General features: G+C 43.0%; 1 protein-coding gene across 11 annotated transcripts in view; it reads left to right on the plus strand.

Annotated features, from left to right (window-relative positions):
• The window catches only part of Lar (tyrosine-protein phosphatase Lar), a 403,675-nt gene that overhangs the window by 77,126 nt on the left and 308,001 nt on the right, over window positions 1-18,548 (plus strand). The window lies entirely within an intron of this gene.

The following is an 18,548-nucleotide window of genomic DNA, read 5'->3' on the forward strand; positions in this document are numbered from 1 at the left end:
ATTCCTTAGTTTTTTCTATTCTAACGAAAGGGACGCATAAACAATTAATCGTTTCAAATAATTAATAATCGTCAGGAAATATTTTAGCGTGCGATACAAAAATCAGAGGTTCGCAATGCATTAAACAAATACTAAAAGCTATTTTTTTTTAATCCGTTGGCCGAATATGAGGTACGAGTTACGGTACGATATTTCGAGGAAGAACTTCGCGTACGGACGGTAACTCATTGTTCATAAAAGCTTCGTGAGTCCTAGTCGCGGATTGCGGGGGTAAAAGCAGTCGATATCCCCGGCTCGTCTCTATCTCGATGCGCTGTTAACGAATACCGGGAGAAGCTCGACGGCACGTGGATTGCTTGACCGCAGAAGCGCAGATGATTCGGTCTGGTAGAGGCTACGATTGGTTTCCGGCGCTCAGCGCCTTTACCGGAAGTCACGCCAACTGCCGGCGGCACGCCACACAATGGCGTAACGTCTGCATTTGTTTTCCCCGAACCGCTCGCTAAACGCTACCGCCGCGTAACCCGGCGTTGAGATAAGATAAAAAAAAAAGAAAATTAAAAAAACGTCGGATGACACAGCGCGACGAAACTCGTAGCGATAACGCCCGGTACATTTAAGCTCGCGGCGATGGAATTATGAGGTGAAGTCTCTTCCCAATGCCGCGATAGTCGAACGTCCGCGCCTTTGCTGATACGAGATACGAACTGGATGAAATAAGGGACTTCGTCCTGCTCGCGTGATTCTGTATACAATCGGGAACGCTGAGTAGATTTAGGCGAGACCGCCAAACGTCGTTGTCCGTGCTCGCTCACAAATCTCAAATATAATCAACGTTGCGTAAGTTGTTTGATGATAAACCGCGAACTTCATCGAGTGTAGTATCCGCTATTTTTTTTTTCTTCTTTCTGATTACTTTCGGTATTGCATGTTTAGTCCACGAGTTCGTTGCTCTTTTGTGAAAAGTACAGATCTCTCCTTTCGAAAACTATAATAAACCCGAAAAGTTTACATTATTGCACTTTGTGAATTAAATACTTTGCGGGCAACAGTGGAAATTTATACTCCTGTAAATATAGTCGTTTGCGTGCGTTGATTGATAACATAACAACCGCTGCGCCGCTCGCTTACGAAGTTGAGTTGCAGAGTTGGTAAGCCCTACGTGACGATATTAATGACGCGCTAATTGCCAATTGGCGCGGTTTGTTCGCGGTCGGCGCGGTCGGCTCACGCGCACCGACGAAAATATTAATATTATCGTTATAATTATTACGGAGCTGCACAATGTAACGATGGTAACGTACACCGGATGCGTTAACTGCGTTAACGATTAAAGTCATTCCGCGCATCGTACAAATAAATTTGTAATTTCGAGCCTACGGGGGCATTTGCTAATTATGGGATCAAATTTTCATCGCAGCCGAACCGATGTGAATAGCGTGTAAAGCGAATACGTGTCGCGATTGAGTAAAACGCATAACAAACACGCGGCACCGGCCCGAATTCCGACCGCGATTGTACATTCCAACAAAGCACCTAATTGTACATTGACCACCGCGATACGGCAGAATTACGGCCTTTACAGTCATTGTCGCTGAAGCGTTCTGTATATCTCGCGTCATACATCACCGCCGTTACACGCATATACAGAATATGCAACAATTATTTCCTCTCCGTGAGCGCATCCGCTGGTCAGTGTTTCCGAGGAAACTCCTCGTCATATCGCTCTAGATTCTCGCGAGGAACACGGGATCCCCCGCTGTTTATTCAAGTGGCCCCCGTGTCGTTCCTGCATTGTAGATTGGCGCGGCTAAATATTTTATCGGACGAGAGGCGACCCTTACGCGTTACCCTTCTCCGTACGTCTACTTTAAGCCGGACGACGGAGGAAAACTCGGCTTTCGTGCATTCGCATTCTCGTGAATAGCCTTCTGAAGTTGCCCAAGTTGGATTAAATACTAGACGATGCAATTTATTTCAAGTTGCGTCTGTATACAGTTTCGCTACTTTTCCGCATATTCCGTTGGCGAAAGGTGAGAAAAAAAAGAGAAAAAAGAAAGAAAAACCGTATCTCCATCTTTTCGTATTCTATTCTCTTCCTTTTCTTTTTCTTTTTTTTTTTTTTTTCCTAATGACCGTCACGGATGATCCCTTTGTGCCGCCCTAGTTGCACAGTTAAATGCCTTCGACAATCTCAGCTGATCAGCAAACTGGACATGGTCTCATTGCCGACGACGAGAACAGACTTCGGAGCTAACGGTGTTACGGAGGGTAAGCCAGGACAAACATGCAAGAGCCTTCGCAACCGCTAATCAATATGGAGATCCCGACTTTCGCAATCGTGGTTTACCTTCTCGACCTTACCCGCTCGCCGTTAAACGGGCTTTACGCTGCCGAGTGGTGCGTCGTTTCGCCTAGTTTCTGATCCTTCTAATTAGCATCCTTCAGATGGCCGTAACGTCTAACAGCCGCAGTATAAGTAGGTAACGTTCTATCGCGAGCGAGAGTTCCGGATTCCGGAAACGGAAGCGGAAAACGGATTCATACGTGATATCGTGTGCTAGAATTGTCACACGTACCGAGCGACGTACGTCGATGCCGCGGGATCGATAGTAAGACGTATGGATTTCCGAAGTACACCGGAAAACTTACTTACAGCGCGTATATAGTTTTCACTTTAGCAACGAGAGCAATATATCTTATCGGCCAACGTAAGACAGATGCCGCAGGAAGATGAGAGGAGAGGCAAAGGCGCGGTAGAGACTTTCGAAGCCACCCCCTTCCTCCCCCCGTTCTCCTCTCGCGGAAGCGAAGCGGGTCGCGCGCCTCATCCTCTCTCGCTCGCTGCTCGCTTAGTTAGTGAAATGCAATCTCTCTCATTGTCTCGGTAATGAGACGAAACGATAAAGTGGCACACTTTGAAAGTTTATCGGCGCTCCAAGGGTAAGCACCACTCTTCTTCGTACGCCTGCCGAGCTGTGGGTGGAAATAGGGGGAGGGGGGGTGGTCCGGGAACGGTTCGCGGGGATGCGGGGAAATCGCAGAAGTGGGTACGAGATCGGACGAAGCCATTATGAAAACCTAGCCGGATCCTCTTAAGCGACGCTATTTTCTCGAGAGAAGTAGACAGTCCGAAATAGAAGAAAATGGGTAGGTGGGAGGGGAGGGGGGTAGGGGCCCGCACTCCATTCCTTCTCTTCTTCTTTCTCCATATTCTCGCTCGCCTTTCTCGGGCAGACCTCGGCTTGGTCTTTCCCAACGAATATAGCTCGGCGATAAGGCGTCGAGCCATTAAAAACTTTAACGTTCGGCCGACCTGTTATCCGAGATTGCGTGAGCCGGCCGCCGGTAGTTGGCAAAATGGCGACCGGCTTTCCTGACTGAATGTGTCGATTAATTCGAGATTGCGATTAAATTCACCGTGGATCGAGCCCGCCGCGTTAGTAAATAGCCATCTCGCTGTCGAAGGTAATGTCTATCAGCCAGAGGGGCCTTTAACGTAAACGCAGCGAACGCGGTATCGAAGTTTCCGCGAAGAGATAATCGAGAGTCGGGCGGGGATAAGATCGCGGAAAATGACTCGTGAAAACCGAAAAATCCACGGAACAGAAAGGATCTATGGCCCTTCAAAAGAAATGTATACAAGCGTGAAAAATATCTCTGCCGTATTCCCTGCAGAAATCGCACGGTATGGTTTTCCAATGGTACTCGGAATGCGCTTTCGTTCGAAATATACGAGCTTCTGGTTTGCTACTATTAGTTTCGTACCATGTTACAACAACATATCTACCTTTTAATCCATGAACCACTGCTTCCGAATAAAATTTTATTTTTCTTTTTTTTCTTTTTTTTTTTTATTATTTTTTCCGAGACCGCGAAAGCTACATTGTAAAAACGTTGCAGTGGATTTGGAACATTAATTACTGAAATCTCTGTGTAAAATGCAAGATTATTATTATTGTTAATTACCTTGATTCCAATTATCAGGTTAAATGTATTTGTTCAAGTTTCTATAACGCTAATAATTTTATTGATTTCACACAGGCATTAATATCGTTTGTAAAATATGCACGTTTGCACGAAACCGGATGTTAATATCCCTGTAAAATGTATCACGGATGCAACTTCCGCTTTCATGGCCAAAGGATTCCCTTGGGATATGCGTATATAATAATGTACTCATCATTTCGCTTCAATTTTAACCGCATATGTCGGTGGAGTAATCAGAGAAGATAAATTTACCGAGTGTATTTCAGAATTACTGCGCGCTACCTCGTGCGGCTGAAATTCGCGCAGGCAGCGCGCCGACCCACGTTTTGCAAAGTACTTGTCGTAAACAAACAAATAAATTTTGCCAGATTTTTTTTTCTTTTGCCAATAAATCTAACCGCGGTAAAAAAAAAAAAAAAAAAATACATTTGCTTTCAGCTTGGAAATCGTAATTTTCTCAATACACAACGTTATTGAAAATACATATAAAAACTCGGACAAAAGAATCGTGGCGCAATTCGTGTATTCGTGCAATGCCCGTATAGAGAGAAACGCGAAAGATGCAAACAAGACGTAGGAATTGTTCGCGAACGGTCACTTGCCCTGTACTCTGTATTGTCATCGACACACGGAGCCTGTTCGATTGTCAATTTCAGTAGTCCGTCGTACTTCCGATTGGTAACAGGTGGCCGAATGTAAGCGGCGCCGGTCAAATCAAACGCGGAAGATTGCCTCTTCCAAGCATTATTTCGGCATCGTGCCGACGGCACAAGCGCGATTAAAGAACCATCGCTAACGCTCCGCATTAAAATAACGAGCTCGCGTAAAATTGTATTAGTCACCGTACGATTTATTTCGATAACTAAGTGCGTTCTCGCAAAAGTTTCGACGTTAAACGGATGTACATTCATTTTCGGCCTAACGTTAATATCAGATAGAACTGCGCGAAGACGCTGGTTTCACCCGATAACCAAAGGTACGAAAACTTGGAACGGTCTCTGTTCCACTTTCAACGGAAATCGTAATCCCATAGCCGGCAACGTTATTCGCGGGGCAGCAAGTCCACAAGGAAGTGCCGGCAGATGCACGTAGGGGGAGGGAGGGGGTGGAATTCATTACGTGGGACCACAGGCGTAGCTTATAACCGTAAAATTCTCACGTGCTATTCTATCGATCCGCAGCGTTTTACAGACGTACATCGGTCAAGACGGCCGGCTCCTTTCGGGAAAGTAATTCCGCGCGGAAGAGCTCGCGCTCGCATTTAATTACACGCCCTATGCCTCCGCTAAGACGGATACGATCGTTTATTACCGCTGCAGGCCGGCCACACGTGCATGTCTACGAGCGTGCGCGTAATATCTACTCAATTGTTCTATAAAGTTCTCAATTACTTGGTTTCTTTTTTTTTTTTTTTTAATTTCTTTTTTCCTTTTTGTTTTAATTTTTTCTTATTTTACACTTTTAGAGATATATCTCAATTTTCTGCTCGTAAATTTCATTTTACGGAAAATGAGAATTTTAATTTGCAATTAAATTATTAATATTTACATGTACATCTTTCAGCCTGTTATCTCGCTATTATCTCTACTTGGCGAGTGGTGTAATTTTCGAAAATTTTAACACCACTTTTGGTAAGGAGCTATAAAAATAAAATTTAATGCGCTTTATGATATACGCTTTAAAGCTCAGTTATGTTCGTTAAAATTAAATCCTGAGCATACGTACGTGGCAAAACCCGGGTAGATGAGAATATCTAATCGCGAGGGAACCTCGCAAATCAGGAATGAGCTCTGAAACAAGGTGGTGATTCGTCATGTCGGGGTTGTCGCCCGGATTTAGACCGGCATCAATTATTCGGAGATACCAAGCCGATTTTGAATGGAGCGTGTGATATCGACCCGGTTACCGCCGCCGCGCGCTGCACGAATAGATACGTAGAACGTCGCACCGGTGGTAGGCCGATACGGTCGCCTAACGAAGAAACAATGGATATTTTGGCGTTAACCCGCAAAAACCGCAGCTGAACCCTCCGCCGCCCCTAGCCGCCTCGTCATTGCAGTTATCGACGACGCGTTTCGGTAGCTTCAGCGTTACTTTTTCCGTTCGCGCCGCACCGCTGTCGCTGGGTCCCATGTTTTGTTAAACAAAAAAACAGAACGCGCGGTGGAAGTATCGCGGACAGAAAATATATTCGCGCAGACTGCCGGGTTGGATGTTTATCAATTTTTGCGGGAATCGCTTGGCGTGTTGTTTCAACGTAGATATATATCTTTGATTTCCTCCCGCCGGCGCTACTTGGCGCAACGCAAAGAAAGAGCCGAGGACGGAAAAAGAGATACGACCGTTTTGTGCCCCGTGCCGATATATCAGACGACGCGTTACATTATATCCTCCTATTTCGTGCCGCGTCGCAACTTATGTATTATGATCGCGTATGCATCCCGAAACAGTCGAAATTTCATCATGCCTGTCAGCCCCTCGCGTTTGATGAAACTGCGTTTGAAGAATAATTGACAAGCCTTGGAACACGGTTTTGCCTGTAATATGTCAGCTACGGCACTCGCGTTGCATTATATATCAGTTTTGCTACGTTGCTTTGTCCTCGCTTGATACATTCCGTTTGACGTTTTAACTGGATATAATTTAAGTTGAAAAATTTCAAATTTAATAAGATATTAATTGAATATCATTAAACGTAACTTTAAAAGATATATTACTTTTTGAATATTCACGCTTTTCTTTAATTCTCATTATTCAAATTTATTTTTTTTTTTTCTTTTACGGACATTGTTGAAACTTACGTATGCGGTGCGTCGCTGGCGGGCCAAGATCGCCTGTGATCGTGAATTCTATCGCGGGGAATAAATTTAACGTCGCGCGCGGGCAAATTTTGCAAATTTTACATACGCGCGCGAGAATGGCGCGCGGGTGTGCCGGGTTTTTTTTTTTTTTTTACGAGCAACGACAAAAGCGCACATTTCCTCTCGATGTCTGAGCGGCGGACGGGGCGTTCGTGTTCGCCGCTATTGTAGGTCGATCGATTCTCGAGGAAATTGTGTGAGTGCGGTTAACGTGCCCGGCTGTAGTCGGCCGGGCGGCGATACGTCGAATCCGCGCGCGAGGAATGATTTATGGAAAAACAAGGAAGAGGCGCGCGTGGACTTTACGGGTCATGTTTAGATTCACGAGTTGCACCTGCAACATCTTCCATCGCGTTTACCAGCCGCGTTTGCCCGTCCCTTTATTATTTCTGCGCCGCATTAAGGGCTTACGCCCCGTACGCTTCGCGTACGGCACATAATTGCGGTGGCACACGATTTACATATTGTTCCGCGCGTCGCGATTTAATCTAACATTTTGCAGCGCGAGGTCAGAATCTCGCGGTCATACGGCTATACATTTTGACGGATATTTCTGCGTGAGCACGGGAAACAACGCTGCGGACTTTTGCATAATAGCGGCGCGGTTTGACTACGCGGTCAGGTTGTCACTTCACTTAACGCTGAAACGGACGCGTGGGTGACGTACGTCACGGCAGCCCTTTTCTTCAATATCTTCTTCTAGCGATGAAAGCATTGTTCGTAACTTGAGCGATGTCCGGCGAAGTAACGTTGCAAAGTTCACGCTCGGCGAGCGAAAATAAAACGGGCGAGAAAATTTATTTACGGATTTCATTAACATTAATTCAACCGAGCTGTAACGAAGCCTACGCGCCTCTGCTTCTGTGTATTTCTTTTTTCTCAATTCCGCTTGAAGAAGATTGCACCGAGGCTATGCATCGCGAGGGTGCTTTTCTCCTCATAAACTCCTTCGATACATCGCGATACCCGTACGCAATCAAATAAATTTTACCGTCCAAGTGCGCCGTTACTTCTGTTTTGGTCCATCGCACCGTTTTATCCAATTTTCACCTACAATTTCCGAACGGCAGACACGTCAATATTTTTCGATTTCTGGCTGCAGTCCGGCTGCGGGATCGTAAAACTCTCGATGGCTGAAGGAAATGGCCAGGTAGCACTTATATGCATTATCAGCGCCTCCCGGGCACACAGGTTTCCTATCTACGATTTTATTCGAGGGCGTGCACGATCGCTCTCACACGGTCGCCGTTGCTATCTTGCCCGGCGTCTTCTTCGTTCCGCAATCGTTGTTCGACCCCGCGTCGGTTTGCGACCGTTCTTTAAACCCTCCCCTACTTCGTGCTCCATCCCTCTTCTGCAGGCGCGATAAGTTTTCTGGCGGCGGTTAACGAGCTCCTAAAATCACGCCCGTAAAATTGGCGTGAAATTCGAAGAATCACCATCTACTTGCCGAAGTCTTTTTAGTGGAGAAATTAATAAATGTGCAAAATTGAAACATTCTAATTTCTTCGAAACTAATTTTAGATCGCTCACCTCGGTATTAATTAGACAATACTGTGATTAAAAATGTAGCCTCGGCCATTTTTCTCTATGCGCTTCATGAAAATTCCTCTAAGCTTGAATTTAGTTAAAAAATAGTTGAACGCAAAATCACGCGAAAAAAAAAAGAAAAAAACTTTTTTACACGCTCTTTTATTCCTGTCAAAAATGTTGTACAAAATACGAAAAATTATTTTTTAACTAACTTTCGCGTACACGTTTTTATTCACGCATCCATCCTACGGTTTTCAATTTAAGTGCGACAAATATTAAATAAATTAATGTTATTGTTTTTGTGTCGTTTGGAAGGAATGCACCGTCTCTAATTTTAATTTAGCTGCAGACTCCCGCAGTGGTTTCGCTGCTACGATTGACCGACCTACCTTCGTAACGCAGTACTCTTCGCGGTTTTAGCGAGCGATAATAGAGGTTCGCGATACGTAGGGAGGAATCGTTCTACAGATTGCTACTTTTCCGTTCAACGCGCGCGCCGCTCGTTTTCTCCCTTTGGTTATATTTGCTCTCGGAGGGTGTAGTGACCCGGTGGCGAAGGGTAGATTTCCTACCCTCTTATTATATCGCCGCGTTCCAGTCACGTACGTTAGAAACTTTTCTTCCGACGCGCCCATTGAAAAATTTATCATACGTTTTTGCGCCGCGTTATACGCGATGGACATCGGGGCTACTTCCCTCTTCTTGCCCTTTCCGCACCCTCACCTCCCACTCCGTCCCGCGCTTTTTTTGTTTAGCCGGTTTTTTTTTATATTTTATTTTTCGCAGTTGAAAGATCTGAGATGAAAGCGACGAGAGCGTTTCTGGGTCACCACTTCGGAAGTTTCGCGATACCGTAAAATGAAGTCGGTTCTCGTTGGTCGCCTCGTGCTTTCGTGGATCGTTAGACGCTACGGCTATGATTATTGCGAGGCTGGATGTACCGGTTGTAGTACAAGTTCAAATCGCAAAGCCAGGATACTCGATTTTTATGCAGCGATCCGAATGCAACTTCTCCCCGGGGTAACATGAAGAGGTAACGCTCTGTACGTTTACCATCCCGCGAAACAATTCCTCGATAAAGCTCGCGGAAAAATCAGGGAGTTCCTAACGACGGCGGAAATTTAGCTGAATAAATTTCTTCTGTCTCTTAATTACCGCGGAACATGGCCCCGTTCGCATTAACATTCGTTAATTCCATCGCGATAATAACAAGCAAATCTTTTTAAAATGTTAATATTCGTTTTATTTACATTTGGGGAATTCCATTATTTTCTATATAAACGCGTTTCACGACGGATTCATTATTTTCTGCAGGCACATTTAACATCTCTCGTATATTTAAATAAAGTAGCGGGGAAGCGGGCGCGCAGAAAACGTGGCGTGAGCCACGCGAATTGGTCATTTCTGTTGGTTGCGCCTTAAAAAGAAGCGGTCGCGTCAAAGACGGCGGGCGAGGTGTAAAAAGATGAAAACGCGCGAAAGTGAGATCCGCTTAAATCGTGCCTCTTATTTTTTTATCAGTCTCTCGAAGCTCGCGCACCGCTAGGCACAAGCTAATTCGGAATAAAAATTATTTTTCGAAAAAGTCGAAAAGCACACGTTCGATCAACGCGGGCGAGGTGTAAACTTTAAATCAGTTTTATCTGGCAGCGCTTTAATTTCGTAATATACGGGTGACGCTAGCTGACGATGCAGCTTGCCATTCGGTCGGCTAATGACCATAGCCGGGTCGACGAAATTTATCGCTCGTTCTACCGTTTGCCGCACTGTGTTTGTGCACGCCGAAAAGACGGGGGAGGAGAGAAAAAAAAAGGAAGAGAAGAGAAAAGGTAGAACGTTCCCAAGTTATCCTTCGCGCCCCGCCTTCCTCGTCGGTCGGTTTGGACAACTTCCAGTCGAGCGACCGTAACCGTTCGCGAAAAACGCTCGAAAGAGGTTTAAGTTACGTAAGTGTCCTACTAACGTGCCGGGGACTCGTTCTCGAAGTGTTGATTCGATTTCATTAAAGCCCCGCCGGTACCCTCGCAAGAACGCGCCGCCGCTCTCAAACGAATATTCGTGACCAATTCGAAATTATTCCGGACGAGTACGCGGCTAACGTTCCGTTCTTTTACATTTGATTTTACATTACTCTTCATTTGATTTTATTCGCATCGCGAATCGTCATTTTTTTACGCTCCCCGCAAGTACGCCGACAAACTGGATTGATAACAAACAGACGGGGAATAAAAGAGAAATGCGTGAGTAAAAATGCACATGTTACATCACATTTACATTCATTAAAAAGAATGAGTTGAATGAACCGAGGTGAGAAGGGAGGGGGGAGATATTTATACAGCGCAGTTGAGCTTGATCCGACTAAAACGACTGCAGGAACGACGCACTAAAATAAATTGTACGACCCCGCAGCGTAATTGCTTTACGCATCCACAGACACATCGTTACCGTCGATGATTATTCATTGTTTTATAAATAGTCAGCTCTCGGCATCGCGCGTTACGTCTGCCGCGGCTGCATTATTCAACGAGGCTCAGGAAAAGAGTGACTGCGAAGTAAAAACGAAAATTTTCTCGGAATATGCAGGCGGGGCATTTTCCAAATCTTGCAGACCAATTGGTCGTTTGTCGCGTCCCATATAAATTTAAACATCAGGCGACAAGAGGGAAATCTGTAGCGTATAGTTGTAAGTGTGTGGTACATTCATACATTCTCTTTTTCCTTCCTTCCTCACGCATCTCGAGTTTCTTTGACGAATAAAAAGTTACATCACTCGTTGGAAAGTAATTTTTGTGACGATTTTAATTGCATATTTTTTTTTTTCTTTTTATTTATCGTCATTAAATATTTTTGCGTTAATATTTAAAACGCACGAGCAAATGTAAATTCATGCGTTTTCCTGTTTTACATTATACATAAATATGTAAGAGATTGATGCGAGTGAGCGAGAAAATGAAAAGCAGCGGGAAAGGAAATTAAAATAAAAATAAAAAGAAAATTTCTTTTTTTTTCCTCCGCTGAAACGTAACGACAAATCGACAAATAAATGGTCTTTATGGATCTCGTTCGGATTGAAGGTCTCTCGAAACTAATTCGTGTGCCAGAGTAGGTACGCTCAGAGTCTATAGACGTCGATTCCAAATTTATAGCGGGGCATAAACTGATCTTCTGGCCACCTCTTGAAATACGAGGTCTAGAATTTTCCTGCGAGCGCGCGCAGTCGATGGTTGTGGGAGGAAAAAAAAAAAGAAAAATAAAATAAAATAAAAGGAGGGAAAGAAAAAAAGATCCTCGGAAAAATTGCGGTTCCAAAAGGAGATTAAGACCATCTACCATTCATTACGTAAGACAGGACGAAGCCCCGCAGGTCGCGGCGAGGAACTCGCCTCACGTTGTATAATTAATTATAAGGAAAACCACCTGGTAGTTCCATCCGACGCTAATACCTTACATGCGAGAGTAAGTGCAATGGTCGAAGGGCGACAGGTTTCGATAAGCATCGATACCCATTTCTATGCGCGGTCTCGCGGGATTAATTGCACGCGCACTGCAATCAATTAAACTCGGGTATGATCGACTAAATAACGTTTAATAATCTTAAATTTTTATATTACGTATCTGCTGCTGCTGTTGCTGCCGAAAGGGCTGCACCTTTTCCTCTTTCTCTTTTTTTTTTTCTCTCGCTCTCTATTTCTCTCTCTCTCTCTCTCTCTTTCCGTTTTGTATGTTTCTTCCTCCGGGGTAAAACGAGACCTGAAACGTTTTCAGCATGTAATGGAATTCCCTCTGGCTACATGGCGATGAGATGTATCACATTTTGCCGCACGCAATAAAGATTCGCGAATAGGGCGGCGGTAAAAAGAATTCGATTTTCGCGATGTTACGCATAATTTACATAATCCTTTTTAATCGATCAAAATTACGATTTTTATAGATCATTTAAACGCAGTACACGCATCGTCAACTGCACAATTTCAATTGCAAATTTTTTTTTTTTAATGAAATTGTGTTTAATCCTTTTGCATACAATGTTTAAAATGTTACGTAATTGTATTCGTTGAAACTAATAATCGGTAATTAAATTTTTTTTTTATTTGATACATTGATATACATGTAATTATGTGGCATGTTTCGGAAATTAATAAGCGTTTGAATGACGTATCGAACGGTAAGCTTATAAGGCAACCGAATCACTGTCAAACTTCGCAACTTTATTTGACGTGTATGAACACCTTTACACATCTAACGCTGTACGATTACGACAAGGGGTACAAGAAGATTGAGACATCACTATGTCGTGTAGCTTCTTGTTCAACAAGTTTCCCCATCAGCGCGAGCCGTTAAACTAGTAAAAGATGAGGAAAAAAGAAACAAAATATTTTTTTCTCTTTCCACAAAAAAAAAAGAAAAAAAACATTAAATTCTATTTAATGTATTAAAACAAATAATCATAAAATCGCTCTTATTGCAATATTTCGACCGCAATAATAAATTTATTTCGAAAATAAAATACGATTTTATTCGCTTTTATTAAATTGCGAATGGCAAATATGTATGTCACGCATTAATATCGGGCGAATAATACGCGAATTATTAATTTACGTCTTCAACGTAGGTACACACACGTCCGGTGTATTTAATTCTAATGTAAAAAAATAATTGCCTTTGTTCCTAAATACCAATTACACTAATATCTGGCATATGCCGCGTCGTCGTGTGTAAATGGACCTTAAAGAAGGGACTCGCTTTAATGACAGCAGTTATCAAAGTCATTGCGGGCGAAGTTTACCCGGCTAACTATCGCGAGACCGACGTCTCCGCGCGCGGTCAAACACATAGAGCCGTTGGCCGCGAAACTAGTCGTTAATTTGCGAACTGGAGGAAGAGAGAGAGAGCTCGTGCCAATAATTGGGAGACGGTATCTTCCCGGCTCGCGTTCCAGCCGAGTGATTGCGAGAGAGTCTTCGTGGTACAGATAAGGCAAAATTTCTTGCAGGATGTTTCTTTCGGCGACAAGGCGGCCGCGCGAAGAACGTCTTTAACGCGGAATGTCGTCTAAATTACGATCCCCTCCGTTACGACCGACTTATGCAGACACGCGGGACAAACGGGGGGGAGGAGGGGGCGCGAACCCGAGCGAATTTCTTTGCGCATTCCGAAACGAAATTCTCGTGCCAACTGCCTCAACCTGGGCTTTTCCGCTGCTCTCGCGTCCTCTTCCGCCGTTTGCCGTGCGTGAAAACGCAACCGGGCGCGAATTCATTAGCGCTCGCTTGACACTCGCGCAAGATAAGGGCAGATTCGTCTTCTATCTCGTTAACGGAGTTTTCTTTTATCCAATTATTTCTTTCTGTCTCATTAACGAGCTATCTTATGCTTCTCATCGGCTGAAATTTACGTAATGCCTAGGTCCTTTAGCGAAATCACATGCTAATCCTCGTGTACTTAATCTGACACATTTGCATGTTATATGCAAATTTCTATTACTTTTGTAGAATATTTTTGCGATTTAGTTTTGTATTATAGATATGTAAGAAGGGTCTATAATTTTTTAAAATTTAATTAAAGCAAGAAAAAAATAATTGCATGCATATTATATTTAAAAAAAAAAAAGAATTTGTTGATATCGTTTATTTTACTTTTTACATTTCTAGATGATCGTTTTTCTTTGTCACGCAGTTATTCGAATTATATCTTGTATCGAGCGCGCGGAACTGTGGATATATACGATTTAAAGTGTTAAGCCATGAACTGGAACGAGGTGCAACAGCAGTCTGAATAGAAATTTTAATTAAATAACACGACAAACAGGACTTGCGCGACGTTTAACGCCTGCAAAGCATAACATTACTTCCAAATTAACAGCCGCGTTACGTGCATTTCACGAAGGTGTTACTCAACTGCGCGCGTCTAAAATTACGTTATGTCATTAAGGGACGCTAATTGTCGCATTGCAACTTTGCGTGAGATTGTGATTTTGAATAAATCTGCAGGAATAAAGCGAACGATATAGGAATAAATTATACGTATCAAGAAATAATTTCTCTGTGCTACTACAGAGATTTAATTTTTTTTTTTGTAAACTAAATAGATATATTATTTTTATAAATATTTGTTTTAATTATTACTTTTTTTTTACGAGGTATGTTAATATTTTGCTTCTGTATGTGCAAAGAGGTTGATTTAACGCGGAAAAAGTCAGGATAGAAAAGTTTGATCGAGCAAATTACGTCGAGGAACTACTTCGCTGAACGATCTGGAAGTCTCGAATCTCGTGGCTAGTATTTCTAAAGTGTACGAAATTTCATGATTGCTCGACGTGTTTTATATCGTCTCGCGGTATGTACATTTAAGTCTTATAATTTAAAAAAGAAAAAAAAAGAAAGAAAAAATATTTCTCGGACAAGTACTGCGCCATTGAAATTCAATGGTATGCTTTTCGTTTAAAAGAATAGATGAGGGGAAAAAAAAGAAAGCAAAAAAGGATTCTGTGGTTAATTTAGAGAAACGTCAAAGAGTTCGAAAAAGTCCATCTTCGCAGAGCATCGTTAAGCATTTTTGTTCCCTCATGCTTACCCTGGGATTACAACCGTAAAAAAGGTTCATCAACGACAACGAAGCATGAAAAATGGTTTCTCGCGTGAGTGGTAGAAAGCCTTATAATTTCACCGAAGCAGACAAGAATGACGCGCACCAACACGCGCTTCCATGTAATTCGCTATCTTTTCATCCCTTGCCAGGATGAATTTTTAGATGTCGAGAGCAATGCTCAAGATTTAATTTGTAATGAGCAGAAATTCTGTGTCCTTGACGGAATATAACTTCTCGCGTAATTGCAAGAAACAAGAAAGGAGTATAAATTACTAGCAAATACCTTCTCCGACCTTTCTTTCTTATCAAGTTTAACTGTTGACTTTTCTCTTTTCGAACTCTTGGTTCTTTTTTTAGTAAACTCGAAGAAATCATGCACGCTGTTTTTTTACCAGATCCCAGTTTGGCGCGCGTTATTACATTCGGACATTAGTTAATTATAACAATTAGCTAAAAAAAGAAAAAACAAAAAAACGTCGTGCTCGAGCATGTTTTTTTCGCGATTCCGAGACCGTCGCTTTCGAGTTCCCAGATCGTCGTCGATATAAAATTCATTCGACCAAGTTTCAAAAATAATCTAATAGTTCGGATATTTTAATGTTTCTTAAAAATGTATTTTTTTTCTTTCTTTTTTTTTTTTTTTAAATCGCACGCAGTAACATTGACAGCTGACGTTCACTTTCGCTTGGCGTGAAGCGAGAATTGGATAGGATACTGTTCATTATAAATAGATTACTTTCTCGCTGTCGTGATAAATACGCCCGAATATACAACGGCGTTCATCGGGCGAAAGTAAAAATCCAATCTTCATGTTTCTTCTCTCGCTCCTCTCGTTAACTCGTCCCCGTTGATTAGCCCTTTCTTTATCTTTATCTTTGCCCTCTATTTCTCTCGAGTAATTACCACTATGTATCGTTTAGTCGTCCCTCAGTCCCCGGCAACAATTCTTTTTCTCACGGAAACCGTCGGGCGTTGCACCTTCATTTCCACTCAGGGGTCGATAATCGAGACTCTTGCGGAAAACGGATCTGGAACAAGGAGGAAAGATGAAATTATTCCGAGCCCCGGAGTCGAAAGTCCCTCGGGATATCCGCCGGGGCGAATTTCATATTTCTCCTCCTTCTTGTAGATGCCGAGCGTCGAAGTCTTCCAGAGGACCCTTCCGCGCCCAATTTTCTCGTAAAGAGAAACCCTTCGCCCCATTGCCCTCGTAAAGACCGCACGTAAAGACGAAAAATAATCAGGGAGGCCCGATAGAGTCGTAACTGTTTTTGATTTATGTAACCGTATATACGTTCTCTTAAAGTGGAGCGCGTTTGTGCTTGCAAATAGACGTTAATCGCGATAACGTAAATTATTAGCATTGTTGTAATAACGGCGGAATATTTCCGAAGGAATTGTAATTTATTTTATTATTTTTTTTCTTCCTTTTTCACGGCAAGTTTTATATCATCGATAATTTATGAACGACATTAAATATTTATGAATGAAAAAAGAAGAGAAGTATTTCACGTAGTATTTAAGAAGTATTTGGAGACGTAGCGATAGCTAGTTTCAGAGCGATAAAACTCGGGGGGAAGAAACCGATAATAATGCGCCTAAAATGGAGTGGAACTCTGCGGGAGCGGAGAAAATTCAAAAGTAATTTATTTTCGTGCGTAAAAAGGAAAGTGAGGCGGTAGACAATAAGAAACAGCGGAGCAAGAAGACGGGTACAATCGTTAGGGGGAAAGAGATAGATGTGTAACAGCTACGGGGGGTAAGCAGAATGTGTGCGAAGGGGGTGAACAGGGGTGAGACACTTCAGGAAATCGTGCTAGAACCTCGCCCGGAGTTTTCATCCCGTTTTGGTTGCACCGCCGGTGTACCGAGAAAGAGAAACGACAGAGCAAGAAAAATAAAGGCTATCTCTCTTTGTTCCTCCCACAGTACGGAACGTCGCTTCTTCCATCCTTCCTCCTCGTCTTGTTACGAATCGCGCTTTTCTCCTCACCCACGACTTGCTTACTTTTCGTCCGCGTCGAGGTTCCGTTTTCTCTTCCCTTCCGCTATTTTGCTCCGGGTATCTCTGCTCGAGAATTATTAAAGGGAAGACACCCACGAAATTCGTTTTTGGTTGAGCGCCGCGGCAGGAAGGAAGGGCGGTGGTAACTCGCGGATTTCTCGTTGTCGCTGGCTCGCGCCAGGCGCTACGCCGCGTGGTAGATAAAGATAAATGTCGCAAACGAAAGAAAATTACGTACTACGAGCCGGGGCGATGGGGCGGGCGAGACGCGGCGCGACCTGCTGCTCGTGAAATTTTTAAGCCGCCCATAAATATTCCATTCATACTTTTACTCTACTGCCGCGCGCGCTGGATATAGCCCCGGCGCCGGCTAAACGCGGCAGCTGCCTCCGCTCGCGCGGCGGGATTCGAAAAATACAACGAACGAAAGCGATCCGCACACACGCTTGGTTTCCCGACGCGCGCGTGCACCGGACCATGATCAAAGCCGCGTCAAGCCGAACGGAAACTTTCGGACGGATATTCCATATATTGCACAGCGGCTGCCTTCAAATTTCGGAAGTTCGATAGCCGCCGGCGCCATTATTACGTACAAATGGAAGTTCGGCCGAATCGCGGCTGGCCTGATTTGCCATGTTTTACACCGTACCTAACGAACTGAACAACAATCGATTTAACGCACGGTTTGCCTAATTGCGTTTCGCGATCAAAGCGCGGAGCGCCGAAGCGGGAGACAACGTCGAAAATATGAAGATCTTTATGTAATATTATGATCGTTTTACATGCATCTCGTATTTAGGAATATAATGATCCAAGTTACCTGCTATATCGATGTTTTAACAATTTTAAAAATTAAATTTTAATTTTATTGAAGCGTCATTTAATTAAAAAAAGAAAAAAAATTAATAAAATGGTAACTCTTATAAGACGAAATGGCAAATTAAAGGGAGAAGTAACTTTTCGCGAAATAATATCGAAAGATTCCAACTTTCCGATGTATTTCCAGTAATAATTATAACGAAAAAGAAAAGACTCGAAAAATAACGAATGTACCACAGTTTTTTTTTTAAGCGCAAAATTAATTCTTCTGTTAATCAATTTGTATTAATTTTTAAAATTAATTCTCGCGAGGTACCGCGCACTTTTTCGATTTTAACAAAGCTCAGCACTTGTTAATAATTTGTAATTTATCTGAAGCGCTAGCAAGATTTATATTTTATTAGTGTCGTGGCTGGTATCGAGTGTACGTGATTTTCTGCCGGAATTGGTAAATCTTTATCCGTGTATCTTTTAGTATGCATATCGTGTATTACCTTCGTATATCCAATCAAATCTTCTGTGCGATATCGGTTAGCTTCGTGGGGGTTGAAGTCGTAAATAACATTATTGTAAAAATATATCTTGCCGACGGAACTTATTGAATTTTCTATTAGTGCCGTAAGAAACACGACATACTTCCATGTAGACGGTAGTCACGACAAAATATTATATGATCTTCCTATTTTTGTACGTCTACCTTGACAGACTAGTTTTTAAATCACGTATGAGCTGCTCCAAAATAGGTTAAAGAG

This window comes from Cardiocondyla obscurior, linkage group LG22 (genome assembly GCF_019399895.1).
Source record: "Cardiocondyla obscurior isolate alpha-2009 linkage group LG22, Cobs3.1, whole genome shotgun sequence".
NCBI lineage: Eukaryota > Metazoa > Arthropoda > Insecta > Hymenoptera > Formicidae > Cardiocondyla > Cardiocondyla obscurior.